General features: G+C 47.3%; 1 pseudogene across 1 annotated transcript in view; it reads left to right on the top strand.

Annotated features, from left to right (window-relative positions):
* The first annotated feature begins 635 nt into the window (after window positions 1-635).
* The window catches only part of LOC147730909 (uncharacterized), a 119,608-nt pseudogene continuing 96,405 nt past the window's right edge, over window positions 636-23,838 (top strand). The window contains exons 1-2 of the transcript XR_015308407.1: window positions 636-858; window positions 13,042-13,168. The product of XR_015308407.1 is annotated as an uncharacterized LOC147730909 (transcript). The remainder of the gene's footprint in view (window positions 859-13,041; window positions 13,169-23,838) is intronic.

Here is a 23,838-nt window from a genome sequence, read left to right as displayed (position 1 = left end):
CCCGAAGCTATCAGAGAGCTTTACATGAGCACCACTTGCATTACTTCCGTGATTCTGTTTTGAATTAATCTTGTTTAGATTTCTGTATTTCGATGCTTCAGACAGTGAGTACAAAAACTCCACCACAACTCAGTCTGTCATGCTACAAACCTTCACCTCTAACTCACCTATGTAACGAATTTGTATGCACGAGGTCGCAATGCGATGGTTTACACAGCATAAAATAATGAAATATTGTATTTTCATTGTCAACACTGTGTTTTCAACGGATGGTATTTTCCTTGAGGGCATGCTGCGTTCTGCGCACTGATTCTGTTCTGTTTCTTGGATTATGTTGTTAAAAACTAGCAACCAATACATGGTTTCACACTATTTTTGCTGGAAATATCGCTTGGAGTCAGAGTAATCGTGCGTCTTTTTCGTGTCTCTTCACTGCGCATGCCCTGTGACGATTCAGATGTAAAATGATTACCAAAAGTTAGCCTAGAGACTAACGAAGAGTGCGCACTGCGCATGCTCAGTAGCTGCATGGGGTGTGCGCATATGCCGTGGTGTGACATTTTCTGTTTACGCATGTTGGCGCTGTTAGCGCCATATATCATGCATAAAGTTTTCACTGTGCGCGTGCTCTGTGTATTAGTGTCTCCCTGACATGTCTATGGTGTTCCGGGTTCTGTAAGGGATTGCAATTTGCTGCTGCTTTGGCCAGGTTTTGTTCCTTCTGTTTTTACAAGGGAGCTGTTTCTCTACGTTCCAATGTTCTGTACTCTCCCGGAACTTTCCTGAAGCTACCCCTCTGAGTTGTCATAGCCACAATAAATCGGAATGCGCGGTGAAATGTCCCAGCGTCTAGATAAGGTGAGTGTGCATTCGGACTACACCAAGCTGAACGGGGGAAGTAATATTAACGACTAAATACGAAGGTAACGAGCAAGGGGAGATGAACATTTGTCAAGCGCACAGTCTGCAATTAGTATGGCTTCACGGTGCTTTTGGGTGGTCCTTTGAATGAGTATACTGCAAATATTTTTTGTTTCTACTTTAAAAGGACGTACTCCAGAACTCATATGGCAACTTCCTTACATTACCTCTTAACAACAATACATCTTGGCACCATGAAACCTCAAGTGATTCTATCAGTTAAAGCCTAGATTATCTCCCAACCAGCCACTACATTTAATGATAAAGCAATGCACACTTCTACATTTCTTTCAGGTAGCAGGCATGCTGGTGAGAAGGCTTGTTTTTCCCCTTTTTTGTAACGTTCTGTCTCTCCCTTGGCATCACAGCACAGAAATCCCGCTCCTCCCGTCACTTTCCTCCAGAGGCACCTGAAGATCAGCATCAACCGTATAGGGACGGTTGTGTTTTAATTAACAAAAAGTTTGTTAGATTTAAAAAAGCATTGGCATGCTATAGATCTCCCCCACTTCAATCCCCGGTTGTGTGTGAGCCCGGAGCCAGTTTAGGACAGGTTGCAGGGGTTGGCGGTACTTTGGAGGGGTGGGGGAGTCACTGACTGGCACACCCATCCCTCGGCGGGGGAGGAGGGGGAGAATCATGGGGAGGGGGTGCGGGATGCATGAATGCAATGGCCGGTGATACATGAGAGGATGCTTGAAGAGAAGTGAAGAAGTGGATGAAGAACTGAAAGGGTCATGGAGTGGAAAGAGAAGCGAGTTGGGAGCTACGTGAAGGGAGTGAGTGGATGAAAAGGTTGATGTTGGGGATTGTTATGGTTAATTGATGTACTTGGTTTGTGCAGCCTGGTCCTAATAAGTGGCATTTAAGCTTAAAAACAGCGTGGAGTGGTTATTGCGCGAAGGCGCATAGCGAAGGGAGGCTGTGGAACTTGACCTCATTCCCCCCCCTGGAAGAATACCCCAACCGAAGTTGATTGCCTGTAAGGGGCACGGGTCAGGTAAGTGGTACCACATGATTGAGGCAGCCGACCACAAGACTGACCTGGTGGCGGAGGCGGGTCTAAGCCCGGGCTTGAGGCTGGTTTTGTGATGTTTTGCCTGCGTGGGAAATGGACAAAGCAAAAGAGAAGTTAACGCATGTGCAGTAGAGAATGGACCATGCATGCAGAAGGAATCTTTATAGGATTTTGGAAGGCATGCAGGTGCAATGTTTTTGAGTGCCAGCTCATGCAGTGTATTTAATAGAAGCTGTGGGACATTGACACATTATTGCAGTTATACTCAGGCAAGGTATTTAAACGTTAGCTGTTTCTGTGATGGATTATAGGCAAACATTGTAGGAAGAGGAGCTTCTCTGATACTTCCTCCTCCAGTCCTTCCCCCTTCTAGGAGCAAGAAGCCTAGACAGGAAGAATGTTCATTGTACGACAAGATAAAAAGGATTTTTCTGGAAACCATGTCTGGTTTGAACGCTCCTAAGCCGATGCCTATGACCAATATTCTGTCATCTCCAGCTCTGGAACAGAAGAGTGCAGAGGTAATTCATTCGGAACAAAAAAGAAAATACATTAATAGGAAGATGTTACCAAGATTATGACAAGAATAAGACAGAATATGGGTTTTCCAATAGAAGAATTACCTAGCACCTCTACTGAGCCACTACACTCAGTTGATCGTAACCCTCTCACACCCCCACCACGCCCCTTCTGACCTCCACAGCTGCTTGTCGGAAGTCCATCGATGGATGAATCTCTCCTCGCTGAAACTAAACGGGTCCAAGACTGAGATACTCCTGATGGGCCACAAGGAGCCATCTCTGCCAACTCACCTTTGGCCTAGCTGCCTAGGTGACCCTCCCGCACCCAAGGAAGAGGTCAAGAGCCTTGGTGTGTGGATCGAAAAGGACATGAGCTTTAAGACCCAGGCTAAAAAGACAGCAGGAACATGTTTCGGGTTACTCAGAGCCTGCAGGAAGATCTTCCCCCTGCTCCCCGACACCGCAAGAAGGCTCCTCGTTCAGGGTCTAATCCTAGCAAGATTAGATTACTGTAACGCCATCTACCTGGGAGCTCCTGAAGCCACCCTAAACACTCTGCAAAAGGTCCAAAACGCCGCTGCCCGCCTACTCACGGGAACACCAGGAAGATCCTCCGCCAAACCGGCTCTCAAATCCCTTCACTGGCTCCCAGTGAGGGAAAGGGTCGTCTTCAAAGCCCTCTGCTTGGCCCATAAAACCCTCAACAACAACGGCCCCCCTCTTCTCAAAGAAATCCTAATTCCCTACAAAGCGGACAGAGATCTTCGATCCAGTACAGAAAATCTCATCGCGACTCCCAGAGTCAAAAAAGCCAAGACTGGCGGCCGTCGTTTCTCGGTTCACACGGCCAAACATTGGAACCATCTTCCACGAAGACTCAGGACTGAACCGAACTATCTCCAGTTCAGAAAATCCCTTAAAACCTCCCTTTTCCCCCAAACATAATTTCATCAGACGGCAGAAACCCCTGGAGAAGCAGGTCAGCGCTGGGATGCTCTTTGAGTTACTACGCGCTTTACAAAACCATTAAATAAATAAATAAATAAATAAATTTTGAGACAATTCCAACAACCAATATCTTTGGGGCTTCCAGTACATCATCATGGTTATGATGTGGTGAAAATGGAGTGGAAGTGTCAGGACAAAATTAATGTGCCCAGATTTATGTCCAGGTTGTATCCCTGTGAGGATACAAAGAAAACCATGCATGAGGCACTATTGGTGGATACTTCTGTGCCCAGTTTGATCAAGCCTCTCTTCAATGGCAGAGGAAGTATTTTAAAACACCACACTGATACGAAGGCTGACTCTGCACTAAAGTAGTCGTATGCAAGTGCTCATACCGCAATGTGTGCTGGAATATATGGAGCTTCTACCTCAAACTTAATGATTACTGACTTCAGAAGTCTTTTTAAGGCTGTTCACGCGGGAACCAGTGTATTCCTTGCTTCTGGAAGCATTGGAGAAGCAGGTGGGATTTCTACCTGATATCTCATTTGACATAGTAAGGGTAATGGCCCTGGCAGAAGTGGCAACCATTTCCGCCAAAAGACATCTTTATCTAAATGAGTGACACACAGATGCAGGATAAAAATCTGTGGCTTTACATATGCTATTTTTAGTAAACGAACGTGGTCCTGATTTGGAGGAAAAGTTACAAAGGATGTTCAAGAAGAAGATACTTTCCTTATCATTTCGACAGAACCTTGGGGTTCCTGGCTCTTTTTTGCCAACCTGTAAGGACATGTCAACAGCAGCAACAGCTTTCATTTGCGAAGAGGCAAAGAGTCAATGTAAACAAGAATCGAGGTCACCAAAAAGATAATTGGTGTGTCTGTCCAGAAACCAGTTGTTGGACTTGGCCCTTCTGGCAGGTTCACCCCTAAACTTTTTGCTTTGTGAATGTGAATTGGTGGTAGTGATTTTTGGTTTCTGCGCACTTTCACTGTGTCCCAGTGGAAAGTGCGTGCGCACTCTTGAGTGCGTGGAGTAAGGTTGGCCTGCCCTCCCATAGGAATGCATGGGTAATGTCTGTGTCCCTGGTAGTTCCTGATGCGTGAGGTGTGCATTCTCGAGTTTGGTATGTGCGAACTCGTGTGATTGAATGCTTCGCAATGATGTATGTGGAATGATTGTGTCTTGTGCGGAAGTGCCACTTCTAGGAGTTGGCATATTAGTGTAAAATGTGTCTGGCGTGTGATTGGCTGGAGCTGGCTGGGATGCCAGGCTCCATGAGTCATGATGGGTCTGCCCAGTGGTGAGTGTGGAGATTAGCATGCTGATGGCTGGGGAAGAGTGCACCTGTGTCCTGAATGGGGCTGGGCTTTCCCCACAAAATGCTGGCTCCGCCCCCTGTGATGCGTCTAATGACCCTAGCCCTGCCAGTGAATTAAAGGGGTGGTTGAGCCCATCAAGGGTGCTCCAAAACCAGCTGCGACTGGTTTCTCCCCCAGCCTGCACCTACAGACAAAGGGTTTATTAGTATAAAAAGGGGCTGTGTCCCCTTGCAAGTTGTTCTGTTCCAGGATCCTGAGGGGGCTGCTGCTGTTGCTGGGGCCAGGAGGACCGCCACTTGGAGTGTCTCCCTGCCTGGGGTCCCAGTGAGCTGGCTCTGGGCCCAGCCTTGCCCCCCTGCCTGCCTCCAGACCTGGCTGAAGCTTTGTCCTTGTCCCCAGCGCTTGGGAGCGCTGTACTTTGACCCCTAGCGCCTGGGAGCGCTTGATTGCCTTTATAGTGCTTGAGAGCGCTTTACTTTTGCCTCTAGCGCTTAAAAGCGCTTTATATCGTCCTGCTAGCGCTTGGGAGCGCTTTGTGTTCCAGGCAGGTGCCCACCCTACATTTAGCGCTGCCAGGGACCTTGCCGCTGTGGTTGTTGAGCGGGTGCTCACCCCGGATTGTGCCCGAGATTGCCCCTGCCGCCGCCGAACCGGAAGTCAGGCAGGCTGGGGGCGAGACGAGCGGGACAACAGGAAGCTGACGGGAGCCCACCCGTGCTCCTGCATCAGAAGAGTAAGCCAGAAGCTGCCTGCCGGGGCTCCCATGTGAAGGGAGAGCCCCGGGGAGAGAGAGAAGAGCCGGTGCCCACCCGGCCTTTGCCCCGAATCACCGCCGCAAGCACCGGGACCGAGAGAGTGCAGCCGCTGACGTCACCCGGGGAGCCGCGCCGCCATTGGCTAAGGCCGCGGGAGGCTCGCCGGGCGACTCGCGCTGTAATTGACCGCCTGTCTGATAGGCAGGAGGCACTGCAGGACCCATCGCATCGTCCGCTCCACACCGGAGCACAGGAGAAGTCCGGCCGCGAAGCTCCCCGAGTGACGGGAGAGCCCCGCAGCCCAGGAGAGAAGGCTTCCCCTACCGCCGCCCAGGAGAGGAACCGGCAGAGGAGGGAGCAAAGAGGACGCCTACGACCCGGTGAGTGGGGTCCGGGATCCAGTCTGGAAGAGGAGGGCGTCGGGGCACATTGCCGGTGCCCGCCCCTCCCCTCCAGTGCGAGGGCCTTTGTGTTTGAGGTCGTGGGGCCTCACTTTGCATTTGAGTCCCCCGAGGAGGGACTCCAACAACGGCCGCCTTTAGTGCTCGAGCCTGAAAGGCTCAGGGGGCATTTCTTCACTGAGAGGCTCTTGAGGGCATTTTGTTGTGCAGAGCCCTGAGGCTCACAGCCCGCAATTGTTTGCGGAGAGCCCAGCGAGGCTCAAAGGGGCCAGTCATTTGCTTTGGCCAGAGCCTGGAAGGCTCCAACGTTGTTCCCACCATTGTTTTCACCAGTTGCCCAGCACTTTGTGGGCAACTGCTACGTTTAGGCCCCTGACTTTGGGACACAGGGCGTCCTAGCCCCAACAAGGCCAGTTGGCCTAGGGACAGTCACAGGTGGTGACTAATGTGAATTCTGCGCAATTGTTCTTTTGCTGCACCTCTGAATGTGTTTTTATACGTCATGTGCCTTGTTCTTACACCTCTGAATGTGTTGTTGATGCATAATGTGTTTTCTTTCCTTACACCGCTGAATGTATGTTATGCATCATGTGTTATGTGCTTATACCCCTACAGGTATTGTGATAATTAGGTGTTTTCTTGCTAGTACGGGGGTGCTAGTGAGGTCCCGGTTCCCTGTGTGACCTGTTCCTAAGGTGGTTAGGATTGCGTAGGTGGTACTTACCGGTTACCAGTGATTACTGGTTGTGTGCTTTATGTTCTATTTTGTGCTACAGTGATTTATATTCTATGTTCTAAGTGCTAATTCTACCTAGTGCTAAGTTCTAAAAGTGCTGATTCCTGACAGTGGTCCATGTGGCCTTGTCTTGTACATATCCCCTGTAAATTCTGCCCGTGCCTGTTGGCACATTGTAAAGTGTGTGTTTTCATCTAATGTGTTTTGGTGTAATACAAAGACTATTTTTACATATAACCTTGTGTGGAGTTTCCTTTGTGGTGCCTTGGGTGTTGTTGCTGGGGACGTGCGCAAACACTTAACTCACATCGCCTCCAAGTTTAGCCTTGCTGCTCGCGCCACGTTACCTAGAGGGTGAGCAGGGGTTATCTTGGCGTGTAACTCCCTTGCCCTGACCTGGGAGTGGTGGTCTCTGACTGACTTTGGCGCAAGCCCTGGCCAGCCAGGGATCCCATTTCTAACACCAGAGTTCCTTACAATGCAGAGGAGAGCTTAGTCCAGCCAGTGGGAGGAAACATAAGAACTTTCCAAGCATTATGGGAGAAATTTACTTTGGATGTGGGGGTTCACCAAGTGGTTAGAGAAGGATATCGAATATAATTTTGCACTCCGTTAGAGATTTTGACCATTCCTATTCGACTGCCTCGAAATATGATCAGCAAAAGGCATTAAGGGCGGCACTTCACAATCTAATAGAAGGTGGTCATCCCGGTTCTAGGATAGGAAAGGAGAAGAGGGAGTGTAAGATCATATTCTTGGCCCCTAAGCACGCAGGACAGTTCAGATTGATAACCGACTTAAGAGGACTGCAACACATGGATAAAGAGAATTCCATTTAAGGTGGAAATGTTACAGAAGATAATTCCCTTGATTCTAAAGAATTGTTTCCTAATCACGATGGATGTAATGGATGCCTACTTTCAGATTCCCATCACCAGCAGACATCCGGTATTGCCATTGGGATCAAGTACGCCCCAAGAGTATTTACTCAAATGATGGCTACTTTGGTGACGCTTTAACATCTGTAGAGCAGGAATATCTTTCTGTACCTAGATAACTGGCTCCACCGTTCTTAGTCAAAGGTGCAGTCATTGGAAGGATGAAATGTAGTGAAAGGCTGTCTTGAACATTGTGGGCTGCTGATCAACATGGAGGAGTGCAAGCTCGAGCTTTTCCAGGACAGAATATTTATTGAAGCCTGGTGACCTCTTTGTTATTCTGTTAAGCATCAGCAAGGTTGTGGCTAAAGGCTCAGGGATACATGGTGTATTGTGTATTCTTAGTACCATGGGCAAGACTTCATTTAAGATTGCTTGTGTTGCACCTACCATATATTGGAGACCTTCTTCAAAGGAGTGGGAGGAGATTCCAGTGACAAGTGTGATCAGAGGACATCTGCAATGGTGGTTGAAGCCAAGTCCCTTAACACCTTGGCTGCTAGGGGGTTTTCCCCTCCTGTGCTGACATTCTATGAATCCCATTATTCATGACAAGGTCAACTCGTCATAAGCACAGCGCAGGTAACACCCATGACGAGTTGACCTGGTCATGAGCATGGAAGGGGTTAAACAAAGGATTACCCGTACATTCCCTTCCAGAGATGGTAATCACAACAGATGGCAGCTCCAGAGGACATTGTTTAACAATGAGTACCTGGGAAGATAGCCGTCTGAGTTTTATATATTCTTTAATTTTTTTTAATAGAGTGCAAACTAGACAAGAAGGTATCATAGCGCTTTACATGAGCACCAGTTGCATTACAGACTGACATATTAATTTTTTTGGGGCACGGGAAGATTAAGTAATTTGCCCAGAATCACAGGATATCGAGCGTCCCTGCAGAGTTTTAACATTGGTTCCCCAGTGCTGAGGTCGACTACTCTAGCCGTTAGGCCACGTCCTGAGGTCATCAAACTGATCAGAACTATCTGAATGTTCCAGTCATTGATATAGTTCAAGAAGGACGTCAGTCCTCATATGGTTATCTGAACAGACAATACCACAGCAGTGTTGTATCTAAACGGACGGGAGGAACTAAGATAGACTCTCTTATTTTGGTGTCATTGAGTATTGGGACTGGGCGGAAAGTCCTCTCCTTTTCCTGAAGGTACTTCAATCAATCATTTAATTAGTGGATTTATATGGCACAACTAATCACTCGAGAGTGTATCCAGGCACTTGATGGTCATGATGGATCAGGTGACTCAATCGAACATCCAGGTCTTAAGTGCTCTTCGGAATTCCAGTAGAGAGGTGGATGGCCGTAGCTGCAGAGGGAGGTCGTTCCAGGTTTCGATGCGAGGTAGGAGAAGGAGTGTCCTCTTCTGATGCTTTGGTAGGTGGGAGGGGTGTTGGCGAGTGAGAGGAAGTCAGAGCGTAGTTGTCTATTAGGATAATGGAAGTTCAGACGGTGGTGGATGTAGGCTGGTCCTTGGTTGTGCACTGCTTTGTAGGCCTGGATCATCAGCTTGAATTGGCATCACTTCCGTATAGGGATCCAGTGGAGTCTTCTAATGTGGGAGGTGGTGTGCGTCTGGCTGAGGATGTCAGGGGCGAGTCTGGCAGTGGAGTTCTGTATGGTCTGCACTCTCTGAAGAAGGTGCTTGGTGATCCCAGCATAGAGAGCATTGCCATAGTGTAAACGGTTGATGATCAGAGCCTGAGTACTGGTACAACTGATGTTCAGGGGGAGCCATTTGAAGACTTGTAGTACATGTGAAGTGTGGGAAAGCAGGCAGAGGAGACTGCATTGATCTGGGACTTCATGGTCAACTTGCTGTCCAGGATTAGGCTGAGGTTTCTGGCGTTGTCGGTCGGTTTAGGTTATGGTCCCAGTTCCCAGGACCGCCAGGAGTTGTTCCAAAGGGTGGTGTTGTTGCCGAAGATCAGCACTTCCTTTTTGACCGTGTTGAGCTTTAGGCCGTTGTTCTTCATCCAGTTGACAACACTCTTCATTCACCTGCGAAAGTTAGTTCTTGTGTTGGCAGGATCTTCAGAGAGAGAGAGGATGAGCAGAGTGTCATCATAGTAAGATATGATATTTAGTCAGTGGAATATGACTATGTTGACCAAAGGGGTTGTTGCACTTGGCCCTTTATGCAGGATGATCCCCCAAACTATTTGCTTCTTCCTCCTATTTTTTAGGTCTAGCCTAGCGCAGCGCGCCTGCGCTGATCTAGGAGATGACCTTTAGAAATTGGTCAGCTCTTTTCCACACACTTGTGCATGTGGCGGCATCCATCTTGCGGGAGCGAGCAGGGGTGCGCCCAGGGGACATCTGTTTTTCTTTCTAATGAGCTTTCACTTTTGTTCTTTTTCGATCAGCGGTGCAGTAGCGATCAGGTGTGCTCGCAGGGGCCATCTTCTTCTTCTTCTTTCTTTTTTTAATGAGCTTTCACTTTTGTTCTTTTCCGATCAGCGGCGCGGTCTCCTCCCTCACTCAGCCTTCTTCCTCTTGTGCTCACTCCGGCACATCCTCTCACAGCATCCTCTTCCCTGCCCTCCCGTGAGAGCCCTTGATGCCAGGCCAGCGGTTCACAGATTCCCTCCCTCAGCCACTTTGTTCCAGTGTGCATAAGATGACTCGCCGGCCTCAGCATTCAGCCTCCAGCAGAGGTGGCAGCCGGGGCAGCAAACACTCGAGCGGGCCAGGGGGAGGTCATGCTGTCACCAGATCTCCCACAAAACACCACTCATCATAGCAAAGCAATTATTGACCCCGGGGGCTTGGCGTGAGTCAATCCTAAGTGAATACAGGCTCTGATTGACGTGACCAACGTGCATCCCATCTGTTGTATGGCTATTCCATCAGGGGCTCTGACCCTCCGTTTAGTTCTGCGAAGTTGCACAAGTGTGTGTGTGTTTTGCAGCCTCTGTACAAAATATTTCATGGTACATAGGTTTTTCACTTGGCCACATCCTCATAAAAATGGTGACCTTTGTGACTACTGAAGTTGCAAGCAACCTTATACAACACAAAAACGATTTCTCTCGTTAGAAATACTTCTCTAGGGTGATCAGATTTTGAAAACCAAAAACCGGAACACTCCACAAACATAGAAATAGGACTACAATTTTGCATCCCTTAGGGCCATATAATGTTTTTATTGACAGCGCTCACCAGGCCCAATTCTAGAGGGGCCAGGAGGCCTAGGCACCCCAAGGCAGCCCCGCCCCCCACGGCCAAATCAGAATTGTAAAACCACCATGTGTTCTTTTTTCCTTAATGTTTCACAGGAGCCTGCCACAGCCCCACCGCTCTGCTTAATTGTTCAGCTTCCATGATTGACACATATTGGGCTCCTTTAGGGTCTGGGGCGAAGGCAGCAGGAATTGAAACCTCTGCTGTCATACACTAAAGAACAGCATAACTTTCCTGTGATTCTCCAACTGTAACTTAAGAGACCGCAGGCTCCCTTCACAAGGTACTCGGAAGTCAAACAGCCATATAAACAAAAGCATTGGCATAGCCAAAAGGTCTCACCTTTGGGACCTTATAAGTGTTTGGCCATGTAACAGTTGATGTTGTAGCACCAAGGATATTGTGCTGCATAACTAAATGCTTATAAGGTCCCAAAAGCAAGACCTATTGGCTATGCCAATGCTTGTTCCTGACCTGTTGTTGGTGGCTTTAGGACACTGAGCACTATACCACTGCTGATCAGTGCTAAAGTGCATATGCTGTCTGTGTAAATTGTTATTATGATTGGTTTTCCCTGATTGGCAAATTTGATTTACTGGTCAGTCCCTAGTAAAGTACACTGAGTGTGCCTGGGCTGGTAAATCAAATACTACTAGTGGGCCTACAGCACTGATTGTGCCACCCACATGAGTAGTTCTGACACGGTAACTCAGACCTGCCATGGCAGTGTCTGTGCGCAGTTGTTAACTGCCATGTCGACTTGGCAAGTCCACCCACTTGCCAGTCCCTAACCTTCCCTTTTCTTTCATGTTACCCACCCCTAAGGTAGGCCCATGGTGCCCCTGTGGGCAGGGTGCAGTGTATGTGAAAGATAGGACATGTCCTGGTGTGTGTGACATGTCCTGATAGTGAAATACATGCTTAAATACATGCCTTGCAACATTTTACAAGCATATCTTCCCATAGGGATAAGATAGGAAAATAAAGTTTAGGCTCTCTGGACTCAGAATTTAATAACTCATCTTTTACTAAAGATGTTTTTTAAATTGTGGGATTGAAAATCCCACTTTTAGAAAGTAGGCATTTTCTTTTTTAACCATTCTGTGTGCTTCTGCCTGTTTGTGTATGGACTGTTTGGTTTTGAGTGACAGGGGCTGGGGAGATGCATTCTCTCAGAGAGCCGCCGGGGAGGGGAGCGGAGGGATGGAGGGGGTTGATGTGTGTCCTGCCTTTCCTGAATGAGTCCGCACTAGGTTGAATAGGTCTAATCTTCATTGGGAGTGGTACACACATTACACCCCATCCAAGAGGACCCACCCAAACACCTGCATGCATCAAACCGCTGTTCTCTAAAAAGATCTCTGCCAAAGTGACCCTTCGGGGGAACCATAGGGCATTGCAGCGCCGGCCCGATGAGGAGCAAACATCTGATGATGAAGCATGACATTTTGCGGTGTGTGTGAGAGCAACAAGAGGCAAGACTAGTTCTCCCCTCTCATAAGTGGCTGCTAACACGTAGGAGTCTCTACACTTTTCTTCTCTCCCCCTCTTCCTTACTCCCTCATTTTTTCCTCCTAGCGAGTGGGTGACATACTGTACCCCTCTGCCGGAACAGTGCCCCTCTTTTGATTACAATCAAAATCTATTTGCCATTTGTTGCACTAATGCCATAATAGACCGCAAAAACTTAGATAATCTTCAATGGAAACATTATTTGTATCAGAGAGTTTTTGCGCCTATGTTTTTTCCCAACTTTAAACAAGGAAGCTGCCTGTTAAACATGTACAAAAAGATGCTCTTACGGGTCAACTCTTTTTAAAAAATCATTGGAAAATCCTAAAAATCTTGACATATGTTCTGACTGCAAAATAAATTAAAACCATAGGGAAAGAGGACTTAAGAGGAAGAACAATTTCCTCTCAGTAGCATTTCTCCATTCTTAGTTTGTCAACCTCACCATGGCCACCTTACTCGCATCTCCCACTGGTCACATACTCTTTTGAGCATACATGAGTGTGCAATATTCATTAACTGATGAGGAAAAGAAACCTGAAAGTAAAGTCCAAGGAAATTCAATGTATGCTTGGCTGGCCTAGCCAATGCACAAGGGCACGCTGGTCCCTGTCTTCCCAGTTGTTGACATAGCTGATGCTGCAATATTTTTACCTATAAGGCAGGATGTTGTACATGTATAGATACAACACCAGCGAGTAGTTTGTTCTGCATTTTACTTGACATGGTTTCTGAGCGTGTCTTGATATTGTACTTTCAGATTCCAAGTAGATTCCATGATGTTGCCGCCTATTTCTCTGAAGAGGAGTGGAGCCTTTTACATGAATGGCAGGAGGAACTTTATACAAATGTGATGAAGGAAATTCACCAGGCCTTGATCTCATTGGGTAACAATGCAATTTTTATCTTTATAGCAACATTTTATGATTTTTTTTTAGTGTTAATAATTGTATTATATATTAATGTTTAAAGTACAGATAGTTTTAATGTAGCTTTTTGGGGGGTGTTATAAAGAATTGTAGTATCACAACCACTAGATGAAAAATAGAAAATTATATGGGTTCAAGGTCGAGAAATAAAAATACAAAAGTAATTTTAAGCAGACCTTGACTTCGAATGACAAATAAGATTCTGTGTCATTGATCCACTAAATAATGGTCCAGTATAATATGTAGATGTTCTGGTGAACAAATTACATGTGCATGTGTCTGGCAGGTTACTAACAATGTGTACCTCTTTTGTCATAGTCACTCCTACACAGTCTGGGTCCATGTCTGAAAGAAGGGCATCCCTGCATGGGCTTTATGTGGCCCCTAGCTGTGACGTAGATATACTTTTTACTGACCTCTCACCTCTGACTTCCTCTTCGCTCACTTCCTAGACAGTTAAATACCTTTTTATAAGCTTGATGTAGCTGTGCTTTGGTTTCTGGCTAAGATCCATTCTTTTCATTTTTTGGAAACACATTTGTCTGTTTTTTGTTTCTGTGTTTTTTTTAATCAGGCTGATCTTTAGAAATGTTTTTCCTCAGACAATGGCAGTCTTTCTAGAAATGTTTGTGGCCCACAGACTAGGGTTTCAGTCACTGATGACTTGCTGTACAACAGTGATATTGCTATTAGTAAATGTTGTTTTGTCAGCCTTACTACATTTTATCGCTACCATGGCTCCAAAAATCATTGTTGTGCAGTCACTACATTGATGCAAAGTGTAGTATTGTGGAAAAAGAGAGCCCATACTAGTATCGATGCCCGGGCTGCTGGCGCAAGACGCCTCTTAGTTCCCATTCAGAATAATTACCAAATAAAGAGACGGGCGCCGGAAGCCGGAATCAAAGAACAGAGTTTATTTCTCATGAGGAGAGCCAGTCATTTCAGACACGAAACAAGGTGTCATCGGGAGGTGCTCTAACAAGTGAGCTGAGACTCCGTCTTTTATACCTTACAAAACACTTGGCATTACAATCACAGCATTGTAAAACAAAGAAAAGACATCCCCATAATCCTCGTGTCAATCCTACCCCACATGTGTTCACAATAGGGACCCTTGACTCGCTGATAAGAGGGGAGGGCAATCACGCAGCTGAGTGTTCCGTCAACTGTTTAGAATGTGTGCGCCTGATCATAGCCCAGGGGGTGGGGTGGCCAGGATCAATAGTGGGTCCTTTGAAGAGGAGTGACTTCATACAAAAAGGGCAGTAAATGGTATCTCCTGGCTTAGACGATGGCCTCGGACATGTGTGGTCAGTCGGACTCGGGGGAAGGGGTCATCAAAGGAGTGGTATTCATGCCGCGTGGACACTCGAGTGCGGAGGGAGGGCTTGTCAACAGAGGGGCATTCATGGAAGAAAAGGAGGTGTTGGTCAGGCGCGGCCGTGACTACCAAGGACAGGATCTTGCGGAAGGAGGTTTATGACTTGCCCATGTGAGGGAGAAGGGGAAGGGGGAGCCAGGGTGTGCACAGGGACAGAGTCGCACACAGAGAGAGAAAGATCTTATGACTCATGCATGAGAGAGCGGTGGTAGTCAGGTACAGCTGGGGAGGGCTATGTCAGCTGGGGCGAAGGTGACCTCTTCAAGAGTGAATGGGGGGGTTTGCGTGGGTCAAGCAGAAGGGCTGCCTTTCAGGGCAGGGTCGCACAGAGGGAGAGGGTTTCACTAATCCATGCATGTGGGAGAGAGAGGGGGGGTTCAGATACGCGCAGAAGGGAAGCTGGTGTAATGAGCAGGAAAAGAAAGGGGGCCAGGGTGCTTAGAGTGGCTGTCATGTACGCATGGGTACAGGCCTTTGCTGGCAGAGTAAATGCAGTCAATGCTTTGCGGTATTCATGGTGCATGCAGGGAGAGGAGTGGGAAAAGGGAAATGAACGTTGCTTATGTACATCAATATTTCTAATTTTCTACAGTCGCCCCTTTTTACATAGCAATGTTCATTTTCGTAATCGATGAAGGTACATATAAACAGGTGCCGTCAAAGAATTAGCATTTGTCAATACTAACATAGGGCATATAATCATGGACAGTTGATGTGTTTGGCAGAATGCAGCACATAGGAGATTGCATTTGTCGAGTTCCTGTTATTTCAAAGCATTACATAGCATAAATGTTTCTGACTAAAAAATGTGGCCAGTGAGCATTTTGACCAAGTAGTTGAGGGCGGAATTCAGTTCAATACACAAGATCTCTTCGTCACAGTGTCTTTTTAGTAGTGAGCCATCACTGGTAGGCTCTAGTCCGTGACCTTTTGTTGGCGCTGTTGAGCACCGGCGGTGGAGCCATGGGTCCAGCTCGGATTTATCCCTACAAGTCGCAGGGTGCGGTCAGTCCTCTGCTGTTAGACCACAGTCCTGTTTCCTAAACAATCCGTTTGGCGGCGCCTTATGCTCGGCACCTATATTTCTGTGGCAACACCCTATTCCCATTTGAATGCAGTTCTTCCTTTTGGCAACAAGTCACGGGGAAAAGAGGGTGTGTGTCGTTCAAATAGTCGATAGGAGAGAGAGTGGAGTTGGGTCGGAGTTCCTGGGATACACAAAAGGGACCAGGGGAGCAAAGGATAACAAGCAAGCAGGCCCATCAATCGGGCCCAAAGAAGGGGGACGGAGACTCCAGGCACACGTGGGTTTAGCAGACGGAGGGCTTCAGGGCAGCCCGTCATTTTTCATTTTCCACGTTTGAAATTGCTGTCTCGTCCCGTATCTTGTCGCTCTGCAGCTCCACCTTTGGTCGAGGTCGCATGTATCTCAAGGTCTGTAGTCAGGCACGTCCGACCCTTCTCCTCCGGTGATCGCAGATCTTTGAATAGGTACAAAACAAGTTTTAGAAAACTGATAGAAGAAGTCATTTATGCAGATGAATTCCTCCCTCATTCCTACGCACTTGGGAGATACGCTCATCGACCACAGACAGAGGTCTATTACCAAGCAATGCATATGTCAACATTTCTACTGTGTTCATGCCAAGGGTATTCATCGTCTATTCATGACATAATTTTATAGAAATAATATTCCCATCAACTGCGTATTTCATCAATTTCAACATTTCGGAACATTTCCCTTCAAGGCTGGCTAACCTTTTCGAACAGGGCGGGGGCGCTATCATCGAGAGTCAGGTAAAACAAGTTTTTCTCGAGGGACGACAGTTACTCATGGTCATCATGTTTATACCCGGGACAGCAGCTGGGGTCTATCAAATGGGGCGGGGATGCTTCGGGCGCTCGCGCTTGGGTGCAAAGGGAGTGGGGCAATCTGGGCATTGGGGGTCAAGCTGGACGTTGGCGTTCGTCTCTGATGAACAGAAAAATAAGGTGCCATTGACATACAGTTCCCCTATAAAGGCCGGATTGGGGGACCTTAGTCGTCTTACCTGTCCTTTCTTTCTCAGCCAATTCGAGTACATTCATTTTACAGAAAGGAGAGGTAGTAACATGGCGATATACAATCATTTTAGTTTTCGGTCAATTTCGCTGAACGCCTTCGCGTTCAATAATTACCCAATCAGACTGGTGCCTGTGAGGCACGATTTTACCATAAGAAGGAAGATGAAATAAGGAGACTCTCATAGAGTGAGAGTTGTCCGCAATCTAAACGAGCCATTTGGTACACGCATGACATGTAGAGAGAGAGATAGAGAGAGAGAGAGAGAGAGAGAGAGAGAGAGAGACAGATAGAGAGAGAGAGAGAGAGAGAGAGAGAGAGAGACAGATAGAGAGAGAGACATGTACAAAAATAGGTCATTTAGTGCGTTCATAACACAGAACAGTAGGGGGTCAGGTAACGGAGAGACGTAAACAAAGAAAGAACACAAACCCCTACAGTACACACACACACAAACTCAGACGAAGGAAGACAGTAGGTGTATTACATATATAAGACATTCACAACAAAAACAGAAAGCAATAGTTGGCCAACAAGATCTATATATATTTTTTTTTTATTTTATATATCCTATTTATCTTTTTACTATCCTATTTACCTACGTGCTTAGCTCTTTCTACCTTTCCCTCCCTTTTCCCTCTCGCCTGTTATCTTTTCGAGCGTTCTCAATTGCCAATACTTACACCTTGGTTAGTCGATCAGAAATGAACCTGGTCGCGCTATTTACCCATGGTTGGAGTTTAAACCATTCTCCAGTTCCTTCCTTTGGTCGGAAGTTCTTCAGGCTGAGGCAACGGTAAGTATTGATCGGGAGAACAGTCGGACAGCTTGGCTAGATCTATAAGAGTGTGAGAAGGGGGGGCAGTACATTTTGAACATCAGCAACATTTCTAACCTCCCCGATGGGTGCAGTCTTGGTAACCCTTACCCGTGCACGTTTTCTTTTGTCCTTTCCCTACCTAGTCAAACGTCTAGTTACATTCTCTAACGTGTTATTTCGAGCCAATTTTTTCGTCATACAGTACCCGTCAAGTCTCTATGTCAGTCCATCCTCCCAGTCGCTATGTTCTGAGGAGATACAGTCATGTCAAGTCTAAGTCTGTTTTAAAAACCTATTGTCATAAGGACCATGCTCATATTCCCTTCTTGCCTTTCTCGTCGGTGGTTCAGTCATCGTCCTCCCATACTTCAGCCGACGTTCCGACGTGACCTGCAGAAGGGAGGAGAAAGAAGGGGGTGGGGGGCAGCATTCAAACCACATCAGCATGCAGTAATCCGGAAATGTTTTTACCTACCACATACTCGACCTATCTCCACGTAGTGCATTTCTTTGCCATCTCAGCGTTTAAGCCTAGAGGGACCAGAAATGTCAGATAGATAATCACTGACGATCTGCGTATCTACATGAGTTACTTGGTCGTAACCCCTTTTGGTTGGGTGCAAGGGTGGCGGTCAGGTGGCATTTCTGTGGTGTCGCTTTAAGGCTTCTAAAACACTTTTCCGGCTGCCTGTGACACATAATGTGGCTGCTAAATATCGGGTCCTTTTTAACCTTCAGCCTTCATCATACTTTCTCGTTGCTCACAGTAGTAATACATTCAAAACTCATTAATGCAACCGCTACAACTATGCTTTCGTTTTCAAAAATACCTTTAATAAAAAGTGCTAGTGTATAAATACAGGCCTACAACCCAGTGGACCGGCCACGGAGCAGATTGGAAATGTACATAAGAAGAACGAAGTTGGTGGCAGTTCATTGCATAAAGTGCGGCAGTGCAATAAAATCGTATAAAACTTTACTACAGAGCAAGCATGATGCATGTCAAGGATTCAGTCATATTAAATTAATTCATTATCCAGATGCTCGTTCACTGTCTAAATTACACCAATTCATTGTTCCCATTCATAATAAGTACCCACCCTAAATCAGTTCATTGTCAAAACACATGATCAATATCTGTATTGCTTTCTTCTCTAAGCACATAATCACTATCCATCTTATCGACTTTCATTGTACAAAAATGCATACATATCTCAGAGCATCACTTATTCGAGCAATCCAGGTGAACAGGGAGTTCGAAAGTTTTCGTTTCGTGTATCGGCGCCATTTTGGGCGAGGTCAGGCATGTTCCGGTATAGTCAGAATGTCTCCAATGACTCATGGTCGGACCAGAACCTTCCGTTGACAGTTCAAAAACTTTTTCGCAATGTGGTAACAGTCTAACAAATGGACCATCAGTCAAAGAGTGGGGAGGGCAACAACAATTTTCCTACCGGGTCATTCTGGTGTTCCACCGGAACTGAACAAGTCTGTACTTTGGCTGTGTTTTAGCCATTTCCAAACTGAGGCTGGCGCCGGCAGGAGTGTGTCGATGTCGCGGGTCCCAGCGAGGGGGACGGGGGCACCCATGCAGAGGGGTCGGGGGCCCCCCGGCTCTCATAGAATCTTCAAGGTTGAGGAGAGACGGTATGGGGCATGTGCCCGCCCCGGGCAAAAGACCGCTTTTCGATGTGGACCCTCTTTAAGTAAGAGCGTTGGGGTGTCGCTGGAAGCCTCCACCTGGAGGGAGGTGGGGGAGGCTCGTTCGCGCCACCTCCCCCTTCCAGCGACCCCTCGCCGATCCTCGGCTCCGCCGTTTCGATATTGGCCGTGCCGGCTATTGAAGATGGGGGGGGGGGTCGGTGGCTGAGGCAAGACAGCCCCCCCCCCCCTTTTTGACATGTGGCGGGACTACCTCCAACTCTCCAGGAATTTGAAATGTGGCGGGACTACCTGTAACTATCCCGGCGTCGGCATGTGGCGGGACTACATGTAAGCGCCGCCGTTCTTGTTTTTGGCTTCGGCCTTCTTCGTGGGCCGGTCCAGGCGAGAGACAGAGGGGGGGGTGGTCGGTGGCTGAGGCAAGACAGCCCCCCCCCGTGGCCTGCAGGGCAGCAGAAGAGGAGAGAAGGAGAGGCCATCACTGTTTTCTGGGCCGTCTGCCCCACAGCCTCCCCTTCCGACTGCGGCCAGGCGAGTCCCGCATGCCTCGATGCCTCGCCTACCGGATGGGCGTAACCGCGGACCTGTGGCACTTCGGGAGTTTCCGGAATGGGGGTAGGTACCTGTTGATTTGTTTCTATTTCATGTGACCGTTATTTGGGCGTGGTGGGCAATGAGGCAGACATGTTTAGGGCAGGAATAGGCAACGGAACCTAGCTACCTCGTGGCTTGCCTTGGTGTCAAGCTTGTCTTCCCTCGCCATTTTTATGTTTCTTATTACGGGTTATTTCTAACGTTTCTTATTTTATTTTTAGCGAAGTTGATAACTCCTCAGTGGCCTACTGATTTCGCTCAACTCCTTTTCTTTTATTTTTATGCCATAACCTATTATAAGCTATAGCGACTAGTCCACACTTTAATGAACAGGTCCTTATTAGATGTGCCCTCCAGTGGAGCTGGATGGTTCGACTCTAATAAGCGGTCCGGGCTAAACAGGCTACCAACCAATGGGGAGAAGATAGGCATGACGGATTACAACGGGGACAAAAGTCTGCACTACCTATCTTATCACGGCGGGCAAAGACTAGACAGAATATTTCTATTCTCCGTTGTTTGCAGGCGGTGAATACCTCAAAAGAACCAATACCGAACAACCAGTGTTCGGTCAATCAAACAATCAGTGGGGAGAATAAGTGGGTACGAAAAGTTTGCGTTACCCACTCTTTCTCTACCTGCAAAGAGAGACCTTGTTCTTCCCTGTTTGCAGACAAAGAATCTCCAGACAATAATCCACGAACGGCAGTTCGGGACAACAGTGGGGGAGGAAGATAGGCACGACGGATTACAATGGGGACAAAAGTCTGCGTTACCTATCCTTCACTGCTTGCAAAGGGAGAGCCTGTTGTTTCTCCGTTTGCAGACGGTGAATCTCCAGAGGTACCAATCAAAAGAGTAATACTAGTATTATCCAAACCAAACAATCAATTCACAATTTGTCGCATTTACGCGACCTTACCCGGACCGGACCGTGTGGGCAGTTCTTCGCCTTCCTCCTTCCAGCGCCCGATCGTTCTCTTACTCCATGATTTTACCGCGGCAATCCTGTGGGATTCCAGTCAGGACAGTAGGTCACTCGAGAGAGGTCCGTTCGGAATTGGTGAAGTTCATTCAATCGGCAGCCGGACGAGGGCCCTCTCAAGGCAGGTATACTCCGATCATTTAGATGTTCACCTCATCGTCTGGATCTCTCTCACTGGACCCTATGTCACTGATGGACCCCGCGTTGGGACGCCAATTGTGGAAAAAGAGAGCCCATACTAGTATCGATGCCCGGGCTGCTGGCGCAAGACGCCTCTTAGTTCCCATTCAGAATAATTACCAAATAAAGAGACGGGCGCCGGAAGCCGGAATCAAAGAACAGAGTTTATTTCTCATGAGGAGAGCCAGTCATTTCAGACACGAAACAAGGTGTCATCGGGAGGTGCTCTAACAAGTGAGCTGAGACTCCGTCTTTTATACCTTACAAAACACTTGGCATTACAATCACAGCATTGTAAAACAAAGAAAAGACATCCCCATAATCCTCGTGTCAATCCTACCCCACATGTGTTCACAATAGGGACCCTTGACTCGCTGATAAGAGGGGAGGGCAATCACGCAGCTGAGTGTTCCGTCAACTGTTTAGAATGTGTGCGCCTGATCATAGCCCAGGGGGTGGGGTGGCCAGGATCAATAGTGGGTCCTTTGAAGAGGAGTGACTTCATACAAAAAGGGCAGTAAATGGTATCTCCTGGCTTAGACGATGGCCTCGGACATGTGTGGTCAGTCGGACTCGGGGGAAGGGGTCATCAAAGGAGTGGTATTCATGCCGCGTGGACACTCGAGTGCGGAGGGAGGGCTTGTCAACAGAGGGGCATTCATGGAAGAAAAGGAGGTGTTGGTCAGGCGCGGCCGTGACTACCAAGGACAGGATCTTGCGGAAGGAGGTTTATGACTTGCCCATGTGGAGGGAGAAGGGGAAGGGGGAGCCAGGGTGTGCACAGGGACAGAGTCGCACACAGAGAGAGAAAGATCTTATGACTCATGCATGAGAGAGCGGTGGTAGTCAGGTACAGCTGGGGAGGGCTATGTCAGCTGGGGCGAAGGTGACCTCTTCAAGAGTGAATGGGGGGGTTTGCGTGGGTCAAGCAGAAGGGCTGCCTTTCAGGGCAGGGTCGCACAGAGGGAGAGGGTTTCACTAATCCATGCATGTGGGAGAGAGAGGGGGGGGGTTCAGATACGCGCAGAAGGGAAGCTGGTGTAATGAGCAGGAAAAGAAAGGGGGCCAGGGTGCTTAGAATGGCTGTCATGTACACATGGGTACAGGCCTTTGCTGGCAGAGTAAATGCAGTCAATGCTTTGCGGTATTCATGGTGCATGCAGGGAGAGGAGTGGGAAAAGGGAAATGAACGTTGCTTATGTACATCAATATTTCTAATTTTCTACAGTATCTGCTTTGAATTCAGCAAACAAAGCTATTACCATTTCTATTTTCTCAGTTGGCGCACCTCCACAGCCATCTTTCATAGGGGCTTAAAGCGCTAACCATCTGCTTGTACACATTTAAGGGCTCTCCGCATTATGCGTATTTGCCTTTATCAAAACCCACTTAATTTCTTAGTATTGAAAACAAAAAAGGTAGCCTCCCAATGGATGATCCCAAGTTTTATGGCGAATACACCAAGTTTTTGTTTCATGTATTTCATTTTCACTCGGTTACTGACTTTAGTGGTAATTCAAATGAAGTAACCAAAGTCATGCTTATGTACTTATTTTAAAGTTTCATAGACTTTACATGCGTTTTCACCTGGTGGTGCCTGAGATTTCAATAAATTCGCCTATGCCTTAACAGACTTGTTGGTCATTTAGAGTTGGTCACTTTTGACCTATTGTGCACACTCCTGTTCATACACCCAAGTTGTGGAAATGTAAAACATTTCTGGCCACTGCTCCACTTTGTGCTCTGTCTGCATTTCCCATTTTCAACCTTATTTACCTGCACCAGAGGGGACTCTAATTTCATGCATCTTTGCGGGTATGGCTGACAGCTTTCTATTTTATGATGCCTGTGATTCACAGGTCAATCATGCAAGTTTGCAAAAAGTTATTTTCCTTTCAATTGGTGGCTATAATGAATATATTATTACAAATCCAACTTTTTACCAAAATGCAGTGAAATATTTTTATTTCGATAGACCTCGCATATAGCATCTCACAAGGAGGCACCTGAAATTTAAAAACGGGGACTTCTTAGGAATTTAGATTGGTTATATTTGCGGCCCGCGTTTTTTTTTCCAGGCTGTGCTTTTGCCATACTGGGCAGACCTGAAATCACAATTTTTTTTTCGCCTAGCACTTTCCAAGTCAAGTTGTGGAAATGGTTCACAAGGCGACTTAAGCAAAATTATAATCTTACTATTATGTCAACATGTCAAAAGCCTTAATAAATGTTCATACTGGAACCACAACATATGTCAGTTAGGCCGATGAGCTGTACAACGTTAGAATCATTGGTAGTGTGTTTTTTTCATAACTCATCAAATGTTGGCTGTAGAGAGAAGCGTAACTTAACAGTTGCTGGCAATTACAATAAGATGCGAGGTAGGCAGTCATTCCCTCATTGTCATTGTGTATTTTACTCAATATAAAATATTAGGAAAATTCCTTCACTGTATCCTGGTTAGTTAAATGGACATGGGTAGTCATTTACGCACTGTCCTGAACCAATTATTTTTCCAGGGCATTCCGTGCAAGGATGTCTATTTGATTTCTTGGCTGTTTACTGTAGAACACATGCCGCCACCGATGACATCAGGACCCTGCTAGACAACCAAGAAACTGCGGCCCTCATGATTCTGGACCTGTCAGCCGCCTTCGGCATGGTCTTCCACAGCAGACTACGGACACGCCTCCACAATGCCAGGATCCAAGAGAAGGTCCTGGACTGGACCACCTCCTTAATCTCCGGCAGAACACAGAGCGTCCGCCTCCCCCCCCCCCCCTTCTGCTCCGCAGCCACCGAGATCATCTGCGGCCTGCCCAAGCGGTTAATCCCTCAGCCCAACGCTGTTTAGCATCTACATGGCACCGCTCGCCCACGTCGCCAGACTGCACGACCTCAACATCATCTCCTATGCCGATGACACCCAGCTGATCCTCTC

This window comes from Lissotriton vulgaris, chromosome 2_1 (genome assembly GCF_964263255.1).
Source record: "Lissotriton vulgaris chromosome 2_1, aLisVul1.2, whole genome shotgun sequence".
NCBI lineage: Eukaryota > Metazoa > Chordata > Amphibia > Caudata > Salamandridae > Lissotriton > Lissotriton vulgaris.
Note: the sequence above shows the minus strand (reverse complement) of the source record. Positions and strands in the feature narration are given on the sequence as shown.